This window comes from Heptranchias perlo, chromosome 12 (assembly GCF_035084215.1).
Source record: "Heptranchias perlo isolate sHepPer1 chromosome 12, sHepPer1.hap1, whole genome shotgun sequence".
Classification (NCBI taxonomy): domain Eukaryota; kingdom Metazoa; phylum Chordata; class Chondrichthyes; order Hexanchiformes; family Hexanchidae; genus Heptranchias; species Heptranchias perlo.
The window spans coordinates 37,376,357-37,398,367 of record NC_090336.1 but is presented as its reverse complement, the minus strand read 5'-3'; the positions used below and the strand labels follow the sequence as shown (position 1 = coordinate 37,398,367).

Sequence of the window (22,011 nt, the reverse complement as noted above, 5' to 3'; positions counted from 1 at the left end):
TGGGGCAGCAAATTCCACAGACCTACTACCCTCTGAGTAAAGAAGTTTCTCCTCATCTCGGTTTTGAAAGAGCAGCCCTTTATTCTAAGATTATGCCCCCTGGTTCTAGTTTCACCCATCCTTGGGAACATCCTTACCGCATCCACCCGATCAAGCCCCTTCACAATCTTATATGTTTCAATAAGATCGCCTCTCATTCTTCTGAACTCCAATGAGTAGAGTCCCAATCTACTCAACCTCTCCTCATATGTCCACCCCCTCATCCCCGGGATTAACCAAGTGAACCTTCTTTGTACTTCCTCGAGAGCAAGTATGTCTTTTCTTAAGTATGGACACCAAAACTGTATGCAGTATTCCAGGTGCGGTCTCACCAATACCTTATATAACTGCAGCAATACCTCCCTGTTTTTATATTCTATCCCCCTAGCAATAAAAGCCAACATTCCATTGGCCTTCTTGATCACCTGCTGCACCTGCATACTAACTTTTTGATTTTCTTGCACTAGGACGCCCAGATTCCTTTGTACTGCAGTACTTTCCAGTTTCTTGCCATTAAGATAATAACTTGCTCTCTGATTTTTTGGTAGGAAGAATGAGGAGAGGTGATATAAACTAAGTGATACAATTTTAAAGAGGGTGCAGGAACAGAGAGACCTGGGGGTGCACATTCACAAATCTTTGAAGGTGGCAGGACAAGTTGAGAAGGCTGATTTTTTTTTTAAAAAGCATATGGGATCCAGGGCATAGAAGCATAGAGTACATAAAGCAAGGAAGTTTTGCTAAACATTTATAAAACACAGGTTAGGCCTCAGCTGGAGTATTGGGCCCGATGTTAGCAGGGCTGCGGGTTCTCGGCGGGGGGGCTATCGGGCGCATGGGTAACGCGCCCGGTGAAATTAGTCAGTTTCCCGCACGATTGTAGGATCCAATCCACTAATTGGATCCACTTACCTGCTCCTCCGGGTTCCCCACTGCTGATCTGCGCGTCGGGCGGGCTGCGCATGCGCAGTAAGATCTGTCAGCTGGAGGCGCTCTATTTAAAGGGGCAGTCCTCCACTGACAGATGCTGCAACAAATAGCAAAAATTACAGCATGGAGCAGCCCAGGGGGAAGGCTGCTCCCAGTTTAATGATGCCTCACTCCAGGTATCAATACATGGGGTGAGGAAGAGGGGGAGGACAGAGATCTTCCCCCCGGCGTGCGGGAGGAAGCGGCCTGCCTCTGCCACCAGGAAGGCCTGGCTCGAGGTGGCAAAGGAGGTCACCAGCGCAACCAACATATCGCCCACCTGCATACAGTGCAGGAGGCGCTCCAACGACCTCAGTAGGCCAGCCAAAGTGAGTACACGTAGTCTTTCCCCTACACTCCGTCTGCCACATCACTGCCCCCACCCCACATCTCCTTCAGCACTGCCAACACAACTCTGTCACATCACTCCTCATACCCACTCAAACCTCATCCTCATCGTACCTGCACCTACTCACCTCGCCAGTACTCATCCCACCACTACCACTCAACCCAATCCTCATACAATCTCATGGCTCTCTCTCATACTCACCCTCTCGTGCACCTCTTTCACGGCCAGCCTCACTCAACCTGTCACTACCTGTGCTGCAGCCACAGGGCATGCATCACATATGTGCAGTAGGCAGCGTAAGGCAAACGTGTCGTGAGCATGAAGGGGATGTACAAGGGTGTCTGAGGGTTTGTCATGGGTGTTACTTATATTGAATTTCTGACCAATTCGCATTACATATTATATTGGCACCACTACTGCCATGTCTTCGCGAATCCTGTCTGGTTTGTGCAATAATGCCCTCTCCTGAGGATCACTATGAGGACCCACAACTGATGCCACCCATTGTGTCACTGCAGAGTGGGTGTAGATGTATTTGCAGGGCTCTTTTGTGCAGACGACTGAGAGACGTCGGCGATGTCCCCGGTTGCACCCTGGAAGGATGCGGAGGGGAAGTTGTTGAGGGCAGTGGTGACTTTGACAGCGACAGGTAAGAAGATGGTGCTCGGGTCAGCCAGGAGCAGCTCGGCATGAAGGAGGCTGCAGATGTCCACGACTACATGTCGAGTGACTCTGAGCCTCCGTGTGCACTGCTGCTCAGAGAGGTCCAGGAAGCTGAGCCTCGGTCTGTGGACCCTGTGGCGAGGGTAGTGCCCTCTGCGACGCATCTCTCTCTGCGGTAGCCCTCCCTCCTGCTGTACAGGTGGGTGTGTCACAGCACTCTGTTGTGGAGCTCCACGTGTCAGAGGTGGACGGCGTGGATGGCGAGACTGGTGAGGCTGGTGATGCTGTTCGCCCTCCGAGGAGGTCATGACTGCAGCTACGGCGGCCCCCATCCGCAAGATGTACACCTGAGGGGGTCCGCAAGGTAGGTACATGTCTCCGGACCCCGGGGTAAGTGTACAGGTTGGTGACTTTGACTGTCAGGAGGAGGGTGGTGGAGGCCAAACTTTGTCCAAAGTGACAGAGTGGCCTCCTGCAATGGGTGAGGGTCTCCTCCCCCACCTGTCAGATGGACCTTTGCAGCTGCCACAGGCTGACAGCTGCAACACGTCCATTTGACCTGGGAGTGTTTCCCCCAGTGTGGGAAACAGTCCCAGTTTGCTCGAAAATCCCACATAATCCTTTAATCGGGTCAGTTAATGACCTGAAATACCTAAATAAATAACTTCAAGTGGAACCCCGCTGGCTTTAATTGCCTGCGGGATTCCCACCAGCGGGGGCTGCGCGCGCCGCCGGCGTGTCAGCGGGGAACCCGGAAGAGCGCGGGTTCGAGGCAGGCTCCGGTACCGCGCCGTGATTCTCCAATTTTCGGAGCCCCTCCCATCAGGAACGCACCCGATAGCGGGTGCTAAAATAGAGCCCATTGTGTTCAATTCTGGGCACCACACTTTAGGAAGGATGTCAAGGCCTTAGAAAGGGTACAGAAGAGATTTACTGGAATGATGCCAGGGATGAGGGACTTCAGTCATATGGAGAAGTTAGTGTTGTTCTCCTTAGAACAAAGAAGGTTAATTTGATTTGACAGAGGTGTTCAAAATCATGAACGATTTTGATAGAGTAAATAAGGAGAAACTGTTTCTAGTGGCAGAAAGGTCGGTAACCAGAAGAGACAGATTTAAGGTGATCGGCAAAAGAGCCAGAGGCAACATGAGAAAACATTTTTTTTAGGCAGCGAGTTGTAATGGTCTGGAATGCACTGCCTAAAAGGGTGGTGGAAGCAGATTCAATAGTAACTTTCAAAAGGGAATTGGATAAATACTTGAAGGTGGAAAAATTTACAGGGCTATGGGGAAAGAGCAGGGGAACGGGGCTAATTGGATAGCTCTTTCAAAGGGCCGGCATAGGCACGATGGGCAGAATGGCCTCCTCCTGTGCTGTACCTATTATGATATGACAGGTATTGGTCGCACAATATAACAGCAGCCTAGGAGAAGTAATTGACAAAAAAGACATTGATGAGGAATTAGAAGGCCTCATCCATCAAAGAAAGGGATGGTTTTAATAAAAATGAACTGGAATAACATGGATTCTTTGAAAATTGGATGTCAATTCACAGTTCCTGATACAATGGGGGAGAATTCCTCCTTGCGCTAGATACAGCCAAATCATAAATCTGTTTGAGAGTGGGATTACAATTTTGCTAGATTCAGTGCACAGAGGAGTCACTGGTGCATCCCACATTGTGTTTAAAAAGGATGCCAGGGAATAAACTGGGCAAACTTAATCAACCTTTTAAGCGGATGGCTGCAATAGAGAAGAATTTGATGGTTGGTAATCACTGTAATCATATTACCAATAAATTGTTCTTTCTGACACAGACAGAAGCAGGAATAATAAAATGTTGGACAGACTTGATGTCTCTAGTTTTTTTCTCCCTCACATTTTCCCTATGTCTACCCTATCAAACTCTTTCATTATCTTAAAGACCCCTCGGCCTTCGCTTTTTCTAGAGATAAGAGCACCAGCCTGTTTAGTCTTTCCTGATAAGTATATCTTCTCGTTCTGGTATCATCCTTGGGAATCTCTTTTGCACCTTCTCCAATGCCTCTAGATTCTTTTTATAACATGGAGACCAGAACTGTGCACAGTACTCCAAATGTGGTCAAACCAGGGTTTTATACAAGTTTAACATAACTTCCCTGCTTTTCAATTCTATCCCACTAGAAATGAACCCCAGTGCTTGGTTGGCTTTTTCACAGCCTTATTAACCTGCATCGCTACTTTTACTGATTTGTGTATTTGTACCCCGAGATCCCTTTGTTCCTCTTTTCCATTTAGACTCTTGTTATCCAAGCAATATATGGCCTCCTTATTCTTCCTAGCAAAATGCACCACCTCATACTTGTCTATATTGAAATTCAATTGCTAATTACACACCCGTTCTGCAAGTTTATTAATGTGTTCTTGCATTTTCACGTATCCTTCCTTTGTATTAACACACCCTAATTTCGTGTCATCCGCAAATTTTGAAATTGTGCTTCCGATTCCCGAGTCCAAAGCGTTGATGTAAATTGTGAACAACAGTGGTCGCAGCACCAATCCCCACGGAACACCACTTCTCACCTTTTGCCAGTCTGAGGGTGAATTAGAGTGGGTGAATTCAATGTCAAATAATCGAGTTACATCAAAACTACAGCACAGACACAGGCCATTTGGCCCAACTGGTCGATGCTGGCGTTTATGCTCCACACGAGCCTCCTCCCTCTTCATTTCAGCTAACCCTATAAGCGTACCCTTCTATTCCTTTCTCCCTCGTGTGCTTATCTAGCTTCCCCTTAAATGCATCTATGCTATTTGCCTCAACTACTCCTTGTGGTAACATGTTTCACATTCTTACCTCTCTTTGAGTGAAGAAGTTTCTCCTGAATTCCCTTTTGGATTTATTAGCAACTATCTTATATTTATGACCTCTAGTTTTGGACTCTCCCACAAGTGGAAACATTTTCTCTACGTCTACCATATCAAACCCTTTCATTATCAGATCACCCTCAGCCTTCTTATTTCTATCCCTCTAGAAATGAACCCCAGTGCTTGACTTGCCTTTTTTATGGCCTTATTAACCTGCATCGCTACTTTTAGTGATTTGTGTATCTGTACCACTAGATCCCTTTGCTCCTCTATCCCACTTAGACTCTTATTATCCAAGTAGTATGTGACCTCCTTATTCTTCCCACCAAATGCACCATCTCACACTTATTTATATTGAAATTCAATTACATGCAAATAAGATACAGAAAGAGAAATAAAGGGAGGGAAAGAAAGATTGGATTAAAAAAGAGAGGAAATAAAAAGAAAAGTAAGAAAAAAAATTAAAATTTGACATTTTCAAAATCTCCCCCAAAAATTCAAAACCTGAAGGAATGGGACTCCACATTTGTAATAGTTAATTTTCAGTGCCAGAGAGGTTGATTGGCTGTCATTAACAATTATCAAGTCGTTAAAAGGATACTTACGATGCTAATTACTAACCCTAAATATCTCTGGCGGGTTTAGTTCGTATACAACACAAATACAGCAACATCATGACATTCAATGCAAGTCAATGCTGAAGCAAACAGAGAAATGCTATTGTCGCGAAGCTAATGGTGGGGCAGCGCAACTCGGACAGTATTTAACCATCCATCTGCTTCTTGCCTGAAGTTGCTATATCATTTACGCATTGATAACAGCCACCGTTATTTTGGCAGCAAAATCTGGCTCAATGCTTCTCATTTCAAGGGAGCAGTTTTTCAGTTATTTACCCAAAAGAAGTAGGAAGTTAATACTGAAAACCATATCTAAGCAGTTACATAGAGCCGCATCAAAATTGGCTGGCGTTGGAACAGCTGACCCGGTATTTCTGTCCGATAGACAGGTTGGGTCAGGTGTTGCCTGAGAATAGGGTCAGAATTTGCCTGAGGTTGGGATACGTTAGATTCTGCCTGAGTGGGATCGAGTCAGGTTCTGCTGAAGAGTGGTGTCAGGTAAAGTTTTAGCTGAGAGTGGGTTTGGGTTGGGTTCTATCTTTCAATTGAGATGTTAAACCGAGGCCCCATCCGCCCTGTTAGGTGGACGTAAAAGATCCAACAATTTGAAGAAGAGCAGGGTATTCTCCCTGGTGTCCTGAGGCCAACATTTATCCCTCAACCAACATCACTACAAAACAGATGAGCTGATCATTATCACATTGCTGTTTGTGGGATCTTGCTATGCGCAAATTTCGCTGTCATGTCTCCCTACATTACAACAGTGACTACATTTCAAAAGTACTTCATTGGATGTAAAGAACATTGGGGCGTCGAAATTGAAAAATTGAGGCCGTGAAAGGCGCTATAGAAATGCAAGTCTTTTCCTTCTTTAGGGCAGGTTTGGGTCAGGTTCTGCCTGAGTGCGGTCTGGTTGGGTTCTTCCTGAGGGCAGGGTGGGTCAGATTGTGACTGCAAATACGGTTGGATCAGGTTCTGCTTGAATGTGGGGTTGTGTGCTGCTTTTGTATTTTGAAAAGAAAAATCACTTTTAACTACCTGTAAATTGGGGTTTATATGTAAACTTGGCCCTGGTCACTGATGTCCAAAATGTTGCTCCTTCTCATCTATATAGTTAGGGAGCTGTGATCTTATACAGTGAGGTATAAATAGCAACAACAACGTTCATTTATATAACGCCTACAACGTGGTTAAACATCCCAAGGCGCTTCACAGGAGCGATTATCAAACAAAATATGACACCGAGCCACATAAGGAGGCATTAGGACAGGTGACCAAAAGCTTGGTCAAAGAGGTAGGTTTTTAAGGAGCGTCTTAAAGGAGGAGAGATAGCGAGGCGGAGAGGTTTAGGGAGGGAATTCCAGAGCTTGGGGCTTAGGCAGCTGAAGGCATGGCTGCCAATGGTGGAGCGATGAAAATCGGGGATGCGCAAGAGGTTTTTGGGATGAGCTCAGGTTTACTGAGGGTGCAAGGGCAAGTCTGTTTTGAGCTGTATCTCCTCAAATTTGAACTTTTGCAATGAGGTCCACGTCTTTTTTAAAAATCTTAAAACAAACATAAAATTGCAGCAGCAGGTGCAATTGATGACGCCAACCACTTGATTGTAGCTTACATGGTAAAGCATCCCCTTCTGTGAGATGATCTTCTCTGCCAGTCATGCCTCATTATCTAATCTTGAGTGTAAGGAATCTTTACAACACCAGGTTATCGTCCAACTGTTTTATTTGAAAATCACAAGCTTTCGGAGGCTTTCTGCTTCGTCAGGTGAGCGAGTCACAGGAGAAAGCCTCCGAAAGCTTGTGAATTTCAAATAAAATTGTTGGACTATAACTTGGTGTTGTAAAATTGTTTACAATTGTCAACCCCAGTCCATCACCGGCATCTCCACATCAAAAGCAAGGCAGGCAAACATTTTTTAAATGCTAGCAGCAGCTCATTGCTACAGTGGGGAATTAGCTCAAATGGTAGAGCGCTCGCTTAGCATGTGAGAGGTAGCGGGATCGATGCCCGCATTCTCCAGTGTTTTTATTTTACAATTCACCTGTGGTCCAAAGACCGAACATACCACCCCCCCCCACCCCCAAAACCTCCTTCTTAATCTGGCTAAAATCATAATAAAAAACGGAGATTACCACCCACCCACCCACCCCCTAGAGCGGGCCCCGGTGCGATCCTCCCTCCTGCATTTTATGATATTGTTGGGTGAGTGTTTATTTGGTGCAGGGGACCATGCCCGGGGACCATGCGACTGCCAACCATCGCCCGAGGTGTCCCCCAGTGGTCGCCGTTGGTTCTGACGGCGCTGAGCAAAGGGGGCAGCGCGGCCGGGGAGTTTTTGCCTGATCCTGAGCTGAGAGGCGGCCCGGGGCCGTGGACGGGCCGCTGCAACTTTTAATCACAGGCGGGAATCTGCTTGACCGCTTTCCATGGTCGAGTGTCCCGGTGCAGTCGCTGCTTTTCATTTCCGCATTTGACGAGAGCGCGACAGGAGGCGAGCTGTACATTGGGTGACTTTGTGTGTGCTCCTCCTCGGGTCAGTTTCCGTAGTGTAGTGGTTATCACGTTCGCCTAACACGCGAAAGGTCCCCGGTTCGAAACCGGGCGGAAACAGTTTCAATTTTTTTTTTCTTGCTAATAAATAATTTCACACAAGGCAAGAAATTATGAAAGTTAATTTGTTTTTGATTTTAGATGTAATCTTATACGTTTCTGGTTATGTCTGGAGATAGGATTTTGAATTTTTTTTGTCTTTGGGTGCATTAAACTTCACAATTTGCATTTATAATCAGCAATCTTTAACATAGAAAAAGTACCAAGGTTTCACAACAACAACTTGCATTTATATAGCGCCTTTAACGTAGTAAGACGTCCCAAGGCGCTTCACAGGAGCGTTATCAGATTAAACTTGACACCGAGCCACGTAAGGAGGTATTAGAGGTAGGTTTTAAGGAGCGTCTTAAAGGAGGAGAGAGAGGTAGAGAGGCTGAGAGGTTTAGGAAGGGAATTCCAGAGCTTAGGGCCTAAACAGCTGAAGGGACAACCGGTAATGGTGGAGCAATTAAAATCGGGGATGCGCAAGAGGCAAGAATTGGAGGAGTGCAGAGATCTCGGAGGGTGTAGGGCTGGAGGAGGTTACAGAGATAGGGAGGGGCGAGGCCATGGAGCGATTTGAAAACAAGGATGAGAATTTTAAAATCGAGGCGTTCCCGGACTGGGAGCCAATGTAGGTCAGCGAGCACAGGGGTGATGGGAGAATAGGACTTGGTGCGAGTTAGGATAGGGGCAGCAGAGTTTTGTATGAGTTCAAATTTATGGAGGGTGGAAGATGGGAGGCTGGCCAGGAGAGCATTGGAATAATCAAGTCTAGAGGTAACAAAGGCATGGATGAGGGTTTCAGCAGCAGATGAACTGAGGCGGGGCGGAGACAGGCCATGTTACAGAGGTGGAAGTAGGCGGTCTTGGTGATGGAGCAGATATGTGGTCGGAAGCTCATCTCAGGGTCAAATAGGACGACAAGATTGCGAACAGTCTGGTTCAGCCTCAGACAGTGGCCAGGGAGAGGGATGGAGTTGGTGGCTTGGGAACGGAGTTTGCAGCGGGGACCAAAGACAATGGCTTCGGTCGTCCCGATATTTAGTTGGAGGAAATCTTTGCTTATGTCTGACAAGCAGTATGACAAATGAGAGACAGTGGAGGGGTCGAGGAAGGTGGTTGTGAGGTAGAACTGGGTGTCGTTAGCGTACATGCGGAATCTGACGTGTTTTCAGATGATGTCGCCGAGGAGCAGCATGTAGATGAGAAATAGGAGGGGGCCAAGGATAGATTCACTGAGGCATAATCAACAAAAAAAGGACGCAGATCCAAAGAAGGAAATATTAGGAAGGGTGACCAAAAGCTTGGTCAAAGAGATGTGTTTTAGGGAGCACCTTAAAGGAGGAGAGGTGAAAAGGCAGAGGATTAGGGAGGGAATTCCAGAGTGTAGGGCCTAGATGGCTGAAGGCACAGCCACCAATGGTGGGGCAAAGGAAGTGGCATTGGACAAAAGGCCAGAATCAAAGGAACGGAGAGTTCTCAAAAGGTTGTAGGGCTGGAGGAGGTTACAAAGATAAGGAGTGGTGAGGCCATGGAGGCAATTAAACATGAGGATGAGAATTTTAAATTTGAGACATTGGGGGACTGGGAGCCAATGTATATCAGCAAGCACAGGGGTGATGGGTGAAAGGGATGGTGCAAAATAGGATACAGGCAGCAGAGCTTTGCGTGAGCTGAAATTTATGGACTGTGGAGAATGGGAGGCCAAGCAGAACAGCATTAGAATAATCAAGATTTTATATATATTAATTCCTGGATTGACAAACGTATGTGAAAGTATACAACACACTTTGTTTTTCTCCACAAACCTTAATATTTTTTCTTGGGGCAGTTTATTTGATAATAACACCCCTTTCCCACGATCACATTCCTCCCTGCCTACCTTCAGTTAAAGAAAGACCTTGCATTTATAGAGTGTCTGATCACATCCTGAGGATGTCCCAAAGCATTTTACAACCAATGAAATACTTTTGAATTACTTTTGAAGTCTGCCATAGTTGTTGTTATGTAGGGAAATTATAACAGTTTAATTAATATAATGGCATCTCTGGCGTGTGCATGTGACACCTTGTCATTGGCAAGGCTGAGATCATACGATTGTTAAAAGCACTGGGTAAACACAAGTTGTTACAAGTACAGCTATGGGGCTCTCACTGGCCGACTATACTGATTCTTCAAAACCACTTGTAGAGATTGCACTATCTCACAAGACCTAAAGTATGGAACAATAGTTACCACCAATAAGCAGAAAGGAGAGAATAATGTTTGCAGCAACTATTGTGGAAATTTACTTCTTTCGATAGCTGGGAAAATGGCTCACAAAGGCACCTCATAATTGCATGATATGGTCAATGTTTTTCGTATAGTCAGATGAAAACTTCTGTTCAATATGAGTGCTCTCAATAAGAGCACAACTGCATCGGTCAGTAAAAGAATAAAGACAGTCTCGAGCGCAAACTCAAGCTAAGTAATATCAGCTGGAAAATCTTGCAGCTGGTTGCACAAGTTGGCAAGGGTCAGCTGGTGTGATACCAGTACTTTCATCTCGGGAAGGAGAAACAGCAAGAGAAGAAATGTGAATACCAGTAGCCTGTCCACTAGCAGATGGGTTGTGAAATGTGTAGGAGAGCTAGCCTGAATAGCTATCAAGACTGATTCTTTTTCCAGCAATGTCATAATCTTCCAGTGTGAAGGAGCATTATCCATCATTAGTTGGAGTAGAACACACCAAGACAACCACAGAAACCACTCTAAAGGCTGAGAATGCAGGTTTCCCAGCCTATGGCATAATTTCCCATGGTTGGACCTCATCAGAGACCCAGCAGAGAGCGAAACCCAACTCGAGAGTTTACATGCCAATAAGAAACTTGATATATTTGCTGAATGATCAAAAAAGGTTGTGGAAAAGTACTTCCTCTTTAACACAAAGAATAACAGGTTTGTGCCTGAAATAAGAATGTTTTTTTCTTTTAGTTATTTAACTGTGTTAAGTGATGTAGAATCATAGAATCTTATAGCACATAAGGAGGCCATTCGGCCCTTCGTGCCTACTCTTTGAAAGAGCTGTCCAATTTAGTCCCACACCTCAGCTTTTTTCCCCATAACCCTGCAAATTAATCCTGTTCAAGTACATATCCAATTGTCTTTTGAAAGTTCCTATGGAATTTCTTTTTATTATTCGTTCATGGGATGTGGGCATCGCTGGCGAGACCAGCATTTATTGCCCATCCCTAATTGCCCTTGAGAAAGTGGTGGTGAGCCACCTTCTTGAACCGCTGCAGTCCATGTGGTGAAGGTTCTCCCACAGTGCTGTTAGGTAGGGAGTTCCAGGATTTTGACCCAGCGACGATGAAGGAACGGCGATATATTTCCAAGTTGGGATGGTGTGCGACTTGGAGGGGAATGTGCAGGTGGTGTTGTTCCCACGTGCCTGCTGCTCTTGACCTTCTAGGTGGTAGAGGTCGCAGGTTTGGGAGGTGCTGTCGAAGAAGCCTTGATGAGTCGCTGCAGTGCATCCTGTGGATGGTACACACTGCAGCCGGTGGTGAAGGGAATGAATGTTTAGGGTGTTGGATGGGGTGCCAATCAAGCGGGCTGCTTTGTCCTGGATGGTGTCGAGCTTCTTGAAAGTTGTTGGAGCTGTACTCATCCAGGCAAGTGGAGAGTATTCCATCACACTCCTGACTTGTGCCTTGTAAATGGTGGAAAGGCTTTGGGGAGTCAGGAGGTGAGTCACTCGCTGCAGAATACCCAGCCCCTGACCTGCTGTTGTAGCCACAGTATTTATATGGCTGGTCCAGTTAAATTTCTGGTCAGTGGTGACCCCCAGGATGTTGATGGTGGGGGATTCGGCCATGGTAATGCCGTTGAATATCAAGGGGAGGTGGTTAGACTCTCTCTTGTTGGAGATGGTCATTGCCTCGCACTTGTCTGGAACGAATGTTACTTGCCACTTATGAGCCCAAGCCTGGATGTTGTCCAGGTCTTGCTGCATGCAGGCTCGGACTGCCTCATTATTTGAGGGGTTGTGAATGGAACTGAACACTGTGCAATCATCAGCGAACAGCCCCATTTCTGACCTTATGATGGAGGGAAGGTCATTGATGAAGCAGCTGAAGATGGTTGGGCCTAGGACACTTCCCTGAGGAACTCCTGCAGCAATGTCCTGGGGCTGAGATGATTGGCCTCCAACAACCACAACCATCTTCCTTTATGCTAGGTATGACTCCAGCCACTGGAGAGCTTTCCCCCTGATTCCCATTGACTTCAATTTTACCAGGGCTCCTTGGTGCCACACTCAGTCAAATGCTCCCTTGATGTCAAGGGCAGTCACTCTCACCTCACCTCTGGAATTCAGCTCTTTTGTCCATGTTTGGACCAAGGCTGTAATAAGGTCTGGAGCCGAGTGGTCCTGGCGGAACCCAAAGTGAGCATCGGTGAGCAGGTTATTGGTGAGTAAGTGCCGCTTGATAGCACTGTCGACGACACCTTCCATCACTTTGCTGATGATTGAGAGTAGACTGATGGGGCGGTAATTGGCCGGATTGGATTTGTCCTGCTTTTTGTGGACAGGACATATCTGGGCAATTTTCCACATTGTCGGGTAGATGCCAGTGTTGTAGCTGTACTGGAACAGCTTGGCTAGAGGCGCAGCTAGTTCTGGAGCACAAGTCTTCAGCACTTCAGCCAGGATGTTGTTGCGGCCCATAGCCTTTGCTGTATCCAGTGCACTCAGCCGTTTCTTGATATCACGTGGTGTGAATCGAATTGGCTGAAGACTGGCTTCTGTGATGGTAGGGAGATCGGGAGGAGGCCAAGATGGATCATCCGCTCGGCACTTCTGGCTGAAGATGGTTGCAAACGCTTCAGCCTTGTCTTTTGCACTCACGTGCTGGACTCCGCCATCATTTAGGATGGGGATGTTCACAGAGCCTCCTCCTCCCGTTAGTTGTTTAATTGTCCACCACCATTCACGACTGGATGTGGCAGGACTGCAGAGCTTTGATCTGATCCGTTGGTTGTGGAATCTCTTAGCTCTGTCTATAGCATGTTGCTTCAGCTGTTTAGCATGCATGTAGTCCTGAGTTGTAGCTTCACCAGGTTGGCACCTCATTTTTAGGTACGCCTGGTGCTGCTCCCGGCATGCTCTTCTACACTGCTGATTGAACCAGGGTTGATCCCCTGGCTTGTTGGTAATCTGATTCCACCCCCCTTTCAGGTAGTGCGTTCTAGATCTTAACAACCTTCTGTGTGAAAAAATTTCTCCTAATTTCCCCTCTAGTTCTTTTACCAATTATTTTAAATCTATGACCCCTGTTTACTGAACCACTTGCCAGAAGAAACAGTTTCTCCCTACTTACTCTATCAAAACCCCTCATAATTTTGAATACCTTTATTAGATCTCCCCTTAACCTTCTCTGCTCTAAGGAGAACAATCCCAGTTTCCCCAATCTCTCCACATAACTGAAGTCCCTCATCCCTGGTATCATCCTGGTAAACCTCCTCTGCACCCTCTCCCAGGCCTTGACATCCTTCCTAAAGTGTGGTACCCAGAATTGTACACAGTACTCCAGCTGAGGCTTAACCAGTGATTTGTAAAGGTTTAACATGACTTCCTTGTTTTTGTATTCAATGCCCCTATTTACAAAGCCAAGTATCCCATACGCTTTCTTAACCACCTCATCAACCTGCCCTGCCACCTTCAAAGATTTATGAATATGCACCCCCAGGTCCCTCTGCTCTTGCACCCCCCTCAAAATAGTACAATTTAGATTATACTGCCTCTCCATGTTGTTCCTCCCAAAGTGCATCACTTCACACTTGTGTTATATTTTTGTATGTTGACAATCTAATTAAAATACTAATAATACTCTGCACCACACACATACATAACAATGATTACATTATAAAGCAAAGGGACAGATTCTGCCTCCATACACCTTTAACCTTGTCTTTGGTTCTGTCAGGTCTTCAAAAGTGAATTCCATTGCACTTTGATCACTAATTTCACAAAAGTCTTATAATAGTCAACAACAACAACTTGCATTTATACAGCACCTTTAACGTAGTAAAACATCCCAAGACGCTTCACAGGAGTGTTATTAAGCAAAATTTGAGACCAAGCCACATAAGGAGATATTAGGACAGGTGGTCAAAGAGATAAGTTTTAAGAAGCATCTTAAAGGAGGAGAGAGGCGGAGAGGTTTAGGGAGGGAATTCCAGAGCTTAGGACCCAGGCAGCTAAAGGCACGGCTGCCAGTGGTGGAGCGATGAAAATCAAGGTGCACAAGAGGCCAGAATTGGAGGAACACAGAGATTTTAGAGGGATGTCCATGAACTTTCACCCATAGATATTTGCCTATGAACCATTGTTTTAGTCCAATAATAGTGCAGCATGACAAATGCAAATAATGCAAGCAGCATGAAGGTGCAACGATAATGTGTTAATACTAAATACGATGATACAACATAGAATCTCAATTAGAAATGGTAAATTCGAATGAGAACTTAAAGATAAAGGAAATCAGTAGAACGTCTGGACTGAAATTCCATTCTTCTCCGTTTCCAGTATGTTATGAGTTGCGCCTTTTTAAAAAAATACTTTATCGTCTAAAATTATACAAAATGTAAGAAAAGGCTGGTCACGATATCAGTTGAAAAGTGGTTGTAAAACGTGGAAACATTGGGGCTGATTTCCATCTCATTTTTAGGTGTAAATGGAACAGTAGCGGGACAAAACTTCGAAACAAAACATCACCAACCTGCAGCTGGAGATCTGTCTGTTCTAATTTTCAGACAGACTCCGATTTAGGCGGCCAGCGCTCCCATCCAAAACAGGCGGGGGCCTAATAAATATATGAAATATATAAATATAAAAAAACCATGGGCAGTAGAAATCAGGAGATGGCCATTTTCAGCAGAATTTAAAGGGATCCTCAGCTACTCTCAGTTAAAATTCTGGAAAGTTTTGGGAAATATTTTGTTCCTATTACATTGTGGCTTTTGACTACTTTGGCAATTTCAAAGTGGTTGTAGTGTCTGTAAACATTCTGAACGCTTAATGGACTTCTGGCCATTGGATCCAAGAGTTCTTAATCCAGCTCTGACGAAGAACATCCCTTGGGTTTAATCTATTTCAAATTTGTATGAGAGCAGTTAGAAATGATTTTGTTTATATCAAGCAAGCTCACACACTGTTGCGGGGAAGTGTAGCATTTCATTATTTTGTATCATTACCTGAAGACAAGTTACACTGATTGAATTAAGTGAGTTTGATCATAACCGCTGCTCTTATATTCATTTGGTGTCTGTAAAGTAAAGCAACTTAACAATTCATATCTGATCTCATTGTACCAAGTGTTTTCTCAGTCCACCTTCAAAAAGATTGGAGAGGCACATCCAGTTCAGATTACAAGGGATCCTATTGTTAAACATAGAAAATAGGAGCAGGAGTAGGCCATTCGGCTCTTCGAGCTTGCTCCGCCATTCAATATGATCATGGCTGATACTTTATCTCAATACCATATTCCTGCTCTCCCCCCATACCTCTTGATGCCTTTTGTGTCTAGAAATATATCTAGCTCCTTCTTAAATATATTCAATGACTTGGCCTCCACAGCCTTCTGTGGTAGAGAATTCCACAGGTTCACCACCCTCTGAGTGAAGAAATTTCTCCTCATCTCAGTCCTAAATGCCCTACCCCGTATCCTGATACTGTGACCCCTCATTCTGGACCCCCCCCACCCCCAGCCAGGGGAAACATCCTCCCTGCATCCAGTCTGTCTTGCCCTGTCAGAATTTTATATGTTTCAATGAGATCTCCTCTCATTCTTCTAAACGCGAGTGAATACAGGCCGAGTCGACCCAATCTCTCCTCATACGACAGTCCTGCCATCCCAGGAATCAGTCTGGTGAACCTTTGCTGCACTCCCTCTATGGCAAGTATATCCTTTCTTAGGTAAGGAGACCAAAACTGCACACAATACTCCAGGTGTGGTCTCACCAAGGCCATGTATAACTGCAGTAAGACATTCTTGCTCCTATACTCAAATCATCTTGCAATGAAGGCCAACATACCATTTGCCTTCCTAACTGCTTGCTGTATCTGCATATTTGCTTTCAATGACTGGTGTACAAGGACACCCAGGTCCTTTGTACATCAACATTCCCCAATCTATCACCATTTAAATAATACTCTGCCTTTCTGTATTTCCTTCCGAAGTGGATAATTTCACATTTATCCACATTATACTGCACCTGCCATGTATTTGTCCACTCACTCAACTTGTCTAAATCACCTTGAAGCCTCTTTGCATCTTCCTCACAACTCACGATCTCACCTAGTTTTGTGTGGTCAGCACACTTGGAAATATTACATTTGGTTCCCTCATCCAAATCATTGATATATATTGTGAATAGCTGGGGCCCAAGCACTGATCCCTGCGGTACCCCACTAGTCACCGCCTGTCACCCCGAAAAAGACCCATTTATTCCTACTCTCTGTTTCCTGTCTGTTAACCAATTTTCAATCCATGCCAGTGTATTACCACCAATCCCATGTGCTTTAATTTTGCACACTAACCTCTTATGTGGGACTTTATCAAAGGCCTTCTGAAAATCCAAATACACCATATCCACTGGTTCTCCCTTATCTATTCTACCAGTTACATCCTCAAAAAGCTCCAGTAGGTTTATCAAACATGATTTCCCTTTCATAAATCCATGTTGACTTTGTCTAATCCTGTTGATATTTTCTAAATGTCCTGTTATCACATCCTTTATAATAGACTCTAGCATTTTCCCTACTACTGATGTTAGGCTAACTGGTCAGTAGTTCCCGGTTTTCTCTCTCCTTCCTTTTTTAAATAGTGGGGTTACATTTGCCACCCTCCAATCTGCAGGAACTGTTCCATAATCTGTAGAATTTTGGAAGATGACAACTAATGCATCCACTACTTCCATTGCTACCTCTTTTAGTACTCTGGGATGCAGATTATCAGGCCCTGGGGATTTATCGGCTTTCAGTCCCATTAATTTCTCCAGCACTATTGTTTTACTAATACTAATTTCCTTTAATTCCAGCCTTGGTTTACAACCCTGGGTTGGGATATTGTGTGATTGGGATATTGGGAAGTACAAGAACACCTCTAAATGTAAAGATGCTTAGATCACTTATGAGAATGACCAGCACTGCTGTACCTGAGAGAATATCTAAAGCTAGACCCAAATTGGGTTTAGGTTATACACCCGTAAACTCTCAGCTACATTCTGAGTAATGGGTCACTTGGTGGAGAGGCTAAATGAGGAGACAGCAGAGGAGATTTCAGTGAGGAAGTCACTTAGAAACCTGGGAGGGCAGAAGATAATCAGGACTTTGAAGGAGAGGTAAGTCGGGTGGTAGAGGATGAGGTGCTCAAAGGAGGAGAAAGTACCAGTAAACTAATGGGAGAAGTCCAGCTGGGACCTAGAGATGAAAGCCAGACTGCCACCATGACAGTTTGATTGGACTGGGTGGCCGGGGGGGGGGGTGGGTGGGGGGGAAGATATGTAACTAGGCCGGGCAGCTTTGGTGAGGGGAAAGGAATCACTATTAGTGAGCCTAGTTTCAGTTAGGCCCGTTATGCTAATAGCCTCATCCAGAATGGTCATGATTGGGAAGAGCCTTATTCACAAGAGATTGTGTTGCAATTTAAAATTGAAAGTGTCTGGATTTCATTGACAATCATTATTGGTGCTATTCATTGGTTTTTGGTTTTGTTACCAAATTGCTGGTCCACTAATACCGCTGTGCTAAACTGCTGGAGACTAAAATCTGCGCTTTCACCAGTAGATGGTATTATAGACCCAATCACTTGTGAACATTCTCTAAAATTCCCCTTATTCTGTAGGGGAGTGACTGCAAAGAAAAGATAGAAAGTGATAGAACAATGCAACTCAGATAGAAAATCAGGGCAATCGAGATGGAGAAGCAGGAGGAAAAAAACCTTTTTTGGTTAGATCATGATTCAGTCAATTTACTTTTTTAACTTGATTTTTTAAAACATTTCAACATGTGAACTACTACTTACTAAATTGATTAAATTATCTCAAAGCTAATGGAAGGCAACAGTTTCATTGGGTGCAGTTGTACTGTGGTTTCCAATCGCCACTCAAATCCAGGAGATTGCTCTATGTGGTATTCCTTATATGCATGTGCAGAACTCAGTTCCCAGATATTACATTTTAATTGCATTAAGAGTGTAGGATGAATTTTTTAAAGAGCTCGGATTAAATTATGAACCATGATTTCTTAAACCAATTAACATTTGACGCTTATTTTACAAAGCGGAACAATTCCAAAACAAATAAATTTAAAGATTTACAAAAATCTTTTTCAAAACCCCAAGTTATATACATACAGACTAAAAGTTTGCACATAATGTAAAAAGCAATTACTACATTAGGAGAGGGCCATTTGTTTTAATCATTACAATATATATATTTTTAAAAGCATTAACATTTTAAGATTCTTATTTTGACAAAGCCTGTAGTTAAAGCTTTTTGAAGAGCACTTGCATAGAGATGCCGTGTTTAGAATGCTCATGTGTCTTGGCAACTCATAAAATCTTATTTACATACTTGCAAATTCAACAGCCAACAATTATAAACATTCTATTAACTTCAGAAAGCATATCAAGGTGAGAGAGAATGAGTGAAAGAGACAAAAATAATGGCTGCAAATTAGTACAGGCCTTTCTGGCTAACTCCGGGCCGGGCACAAATGAGGTGGGAGCCCGGCCCTGATCTGCTTCCCCACTACGTTGGCCTGGTGGAAAACTCACTGCCGCTTCCCGTTCAGGCTGCCGAGTTGCAGTTGGGTCTCAATGACCTCATTGGACCCAACATGCTAAAGTTAAAAAGGACCCGCTAGCTTTGTGCAGGCATCCTTGCCGCCTGCTCAGTGGAGCAGGTTAAAATAGCGGCGAGTCAGCTCCAGGGTGGGTAAGTGACCAGGGCAATTTTAACTGCCCAACCGTCCAATTTCTGCCAGGTGAGTGGGGGTAAAATCACCCCCATGATTTAATTTACCTGTGTGTATTATCTTAGTATTCAGGTTTTTTTTTATTATTCATTCATGGGATGTGGGCGTCGCTGGCGAGGCCAGCTTTTATTGCCCATCCCTAATTGCCCTTGAGAAGGTGGTGGTGAGCCGCCTTCTTGAACTGCTGCAGTCCGTGTGGTGAAGGTTCTCCCACAGTGCTGTTGCAAGGTGTTGAGCTTCATATGAAAATCAGTTTAAAGAGAGCATTGTCAAGCCATTGCTGAAGTGTTTGTTATGGTTTGGAGAGGCTTTGTGGAAATTGCTGAGTGCTGCCTTTTTTGTACTTCTGCTGCCAGAAGTGAGTTTTCCACAGGGAATCTCCCATATCTCTTCCCTTTGAAGGAAAAAGTTGGGGACCAACAGAGGGATGCCAGGCAGGTCAGACTGCACGAGGAGTGCTTTGCACTTCCCCACCGGTATCCCCACATCAGAATGTACGGGCAGAGGTGCACAGACCTCCAATTCTCCAAGCAGCAGTGACCGCAAATGCTTTGATTTATTAGAAACAATTTTACAACGCCAAGTTATAGTCCAGCAATTTTATTTTAAATTCACAAGCTTTCGGAGGCTTCCTCCTTCCTCAGGTGAATGTTGTGGAAAAAACATTTTTTTTCCCACAACATTCACCTGAGGAAGGAGGAAGCCTCCGAAAGCTTGTGAATTTAAAATAAAATTGCTGGACTATAACTTGGTGTTGTAAAATTGTTTACAATTGTCAACCCCAGTCCATCACCGGCATCTCCACATCTTGATTTATTAGGAAAGCTGTGACGCAGTTACGCTATATGCTGCAAGTGGCTCTGCAGTCAAACTCCACCACAGACCCAGCACTTCCAGCGGCTGTAAAAGACACAAGTGCTCTCAATGTTAATGCTTTGGAGTCATTTCAAGTGCCACTGGAGACATGTGAATATAAACCAACCAGCTGTGCATAGTTATGTAAAACAAGTCATAAATTCATTGTTTCTTCAAGCCATGCAATGTGCATCACTTCTCGTGCACATCAGCATGAGAGGGCCGTTTAATTTTACAGTGACAGGTTTCCCAAAGGTCTAAGTGGCTAGGGATTGCACGTAAACAACCTTGCATGCTCCCTCACACAATATCACAACCTACATGAATAGGACATGACAGCTAGAGAAAGAGGAAGACAGGCGACAGTGGTGTCCTGATGAGCAGTCTCCGCATCTAGCTTTCAGCAGAAGGAATGACAGAAATGACATCAGTATAAGCTTTGCTGACAATTAGTGAAGGAAGAGCAGCAGAAGTTGGTGGTGAACTCTAAGCTGGAGGCTGCCTTCCTACTTCTTATCTCCAGCACCCTCTATAACCTCCCCTTAAAGGAGTTTATGGGCTTCATCATTCAGGGTTAGCAAGTTTTGGATTGGCCACCTTTCATTGATTGCTCATGGTTGTTATGAGCTGTCTTCCCCTGCAAGAAGAATAAAAGAAGTGAATATTTGCAGTTGATAAGATGACAACTAAACTCAAATGTCAGTATATACCCCATAGTTGAGGTGATGACAAATTCATGCAAGTCAGGTACATTATATGGGAATATTCTTTTGGGCTGAATGCTTGTAAGCATATGAATGAGGGAACATATCCAGGTGAAGGCCAGGGGTGTAAAGGGCACCCTGCTGTGTGAGTCAGCTACCTGCACATGATGAAATGGCAGTGTTTCAATGAGCTTAGTCTGTATTTCATATAGTGCCTACTCTGAGTTGTGTGCTTTTTATGCCCTCTGTGCTCCCAACCATCCCCTTCTTATCCCCCTGCTGCACTGTGGGATAACCAGCAATTATTATTGCACCTATGTACTGAGGCAAAAAGTTCTCTGTTTGTTCACCTCTGTCATTGCTGTGGTGATACTTTTAAATCTTAATATTTGTAAAGATCATTGACTCCAGGTCTGACCTAAAGCATCATTCACTTTTTGTGTAATTTTGCATTTCTTCTTATGATTGACGTTTAATAAGGCTTTAAAAATAAAAAGTTAGCAAGTTCTTACTGTTCTCTAATTTTTGTGAAGCTATTTTGGAATGGAAGAATTGTAGGTGCAGCACTAAACACCAATAGTTTGTAATTGCTTTTTATTCTTACAGCTTAAACACGTCTACTGTCTCACTAAAATTATGCAGCAGAGGAAGATATGGCCCATGATTACTTAAGGGATGATAAAAACAAAGAGATAAAAAGTGTGCAATATCACCAACATTTTTAGCACAGAATATTGCTCAATTTTAGATAGTTCTTGCATGGAATAATTTAAGTTATGGGGATGACAATGGGTGGAAACTGTTTTTTTAATATATCCCCAATTTCCATCCCTCCTTATTATAGTGCTAATTTCAAGTTTCTGTCCCGGTCTAGTCAAAGAGGAGGCTGCAGACCTCTTGATTATAAGATCAGAAGATACTTACAGATGAGGAAGAACATTCAGTCCATATTAATTCATCTATCCAAAACAATGCTACACTCCACTCCCTCCCCACCCCCAACCCCCCACCACCCCTGTCCACCATTGCAGCATCTAATTGTTTCTTAAATGATTCCAGGGTTTCACCTCCACCACTCTGCCCAGAAGTCCATTCCAATGTTGATCACTCCTTGCATGAAGAAGAACCTCCTGATATCAGTCCTAAAGTTACCGTTTACGAGTTTGAATGTGTGTGCCCTGGTCCTACTCCCACAATTGAACCTTTTCTATACCCTTAACAATATTATATACCTCTACAAGATAGCATCTCAGATGCCTCCTTTCCAGGCCCAAGTCTCTCCAATCTATTCTCATAACTCATATCACTAACACTGGGGATCAGCCCCGTGGCTCTACTGTGTATTGCCTCCAGTGC

At 44.4% G+C, this 22,011-nt stretch overlaps 1 non-coding gene across 1 annotated transcript; it reads left to right on the top strand.

Annotated features, from left to right (window-relative positions):
• Positions 1–8,021: 8,021 nt before the first annotated feature.
• Positions 8,022–8,094, top strand: trnav-aac (transfer RNA valine (anticodon AAC)). The gene has a single exon. It is a non-coding gene; the product is annotated as a tRNA-Val (tRNA).
• The last annotated feature ends 13,917 nt before the right edge of the window (positions 8,095–22,011 follow it).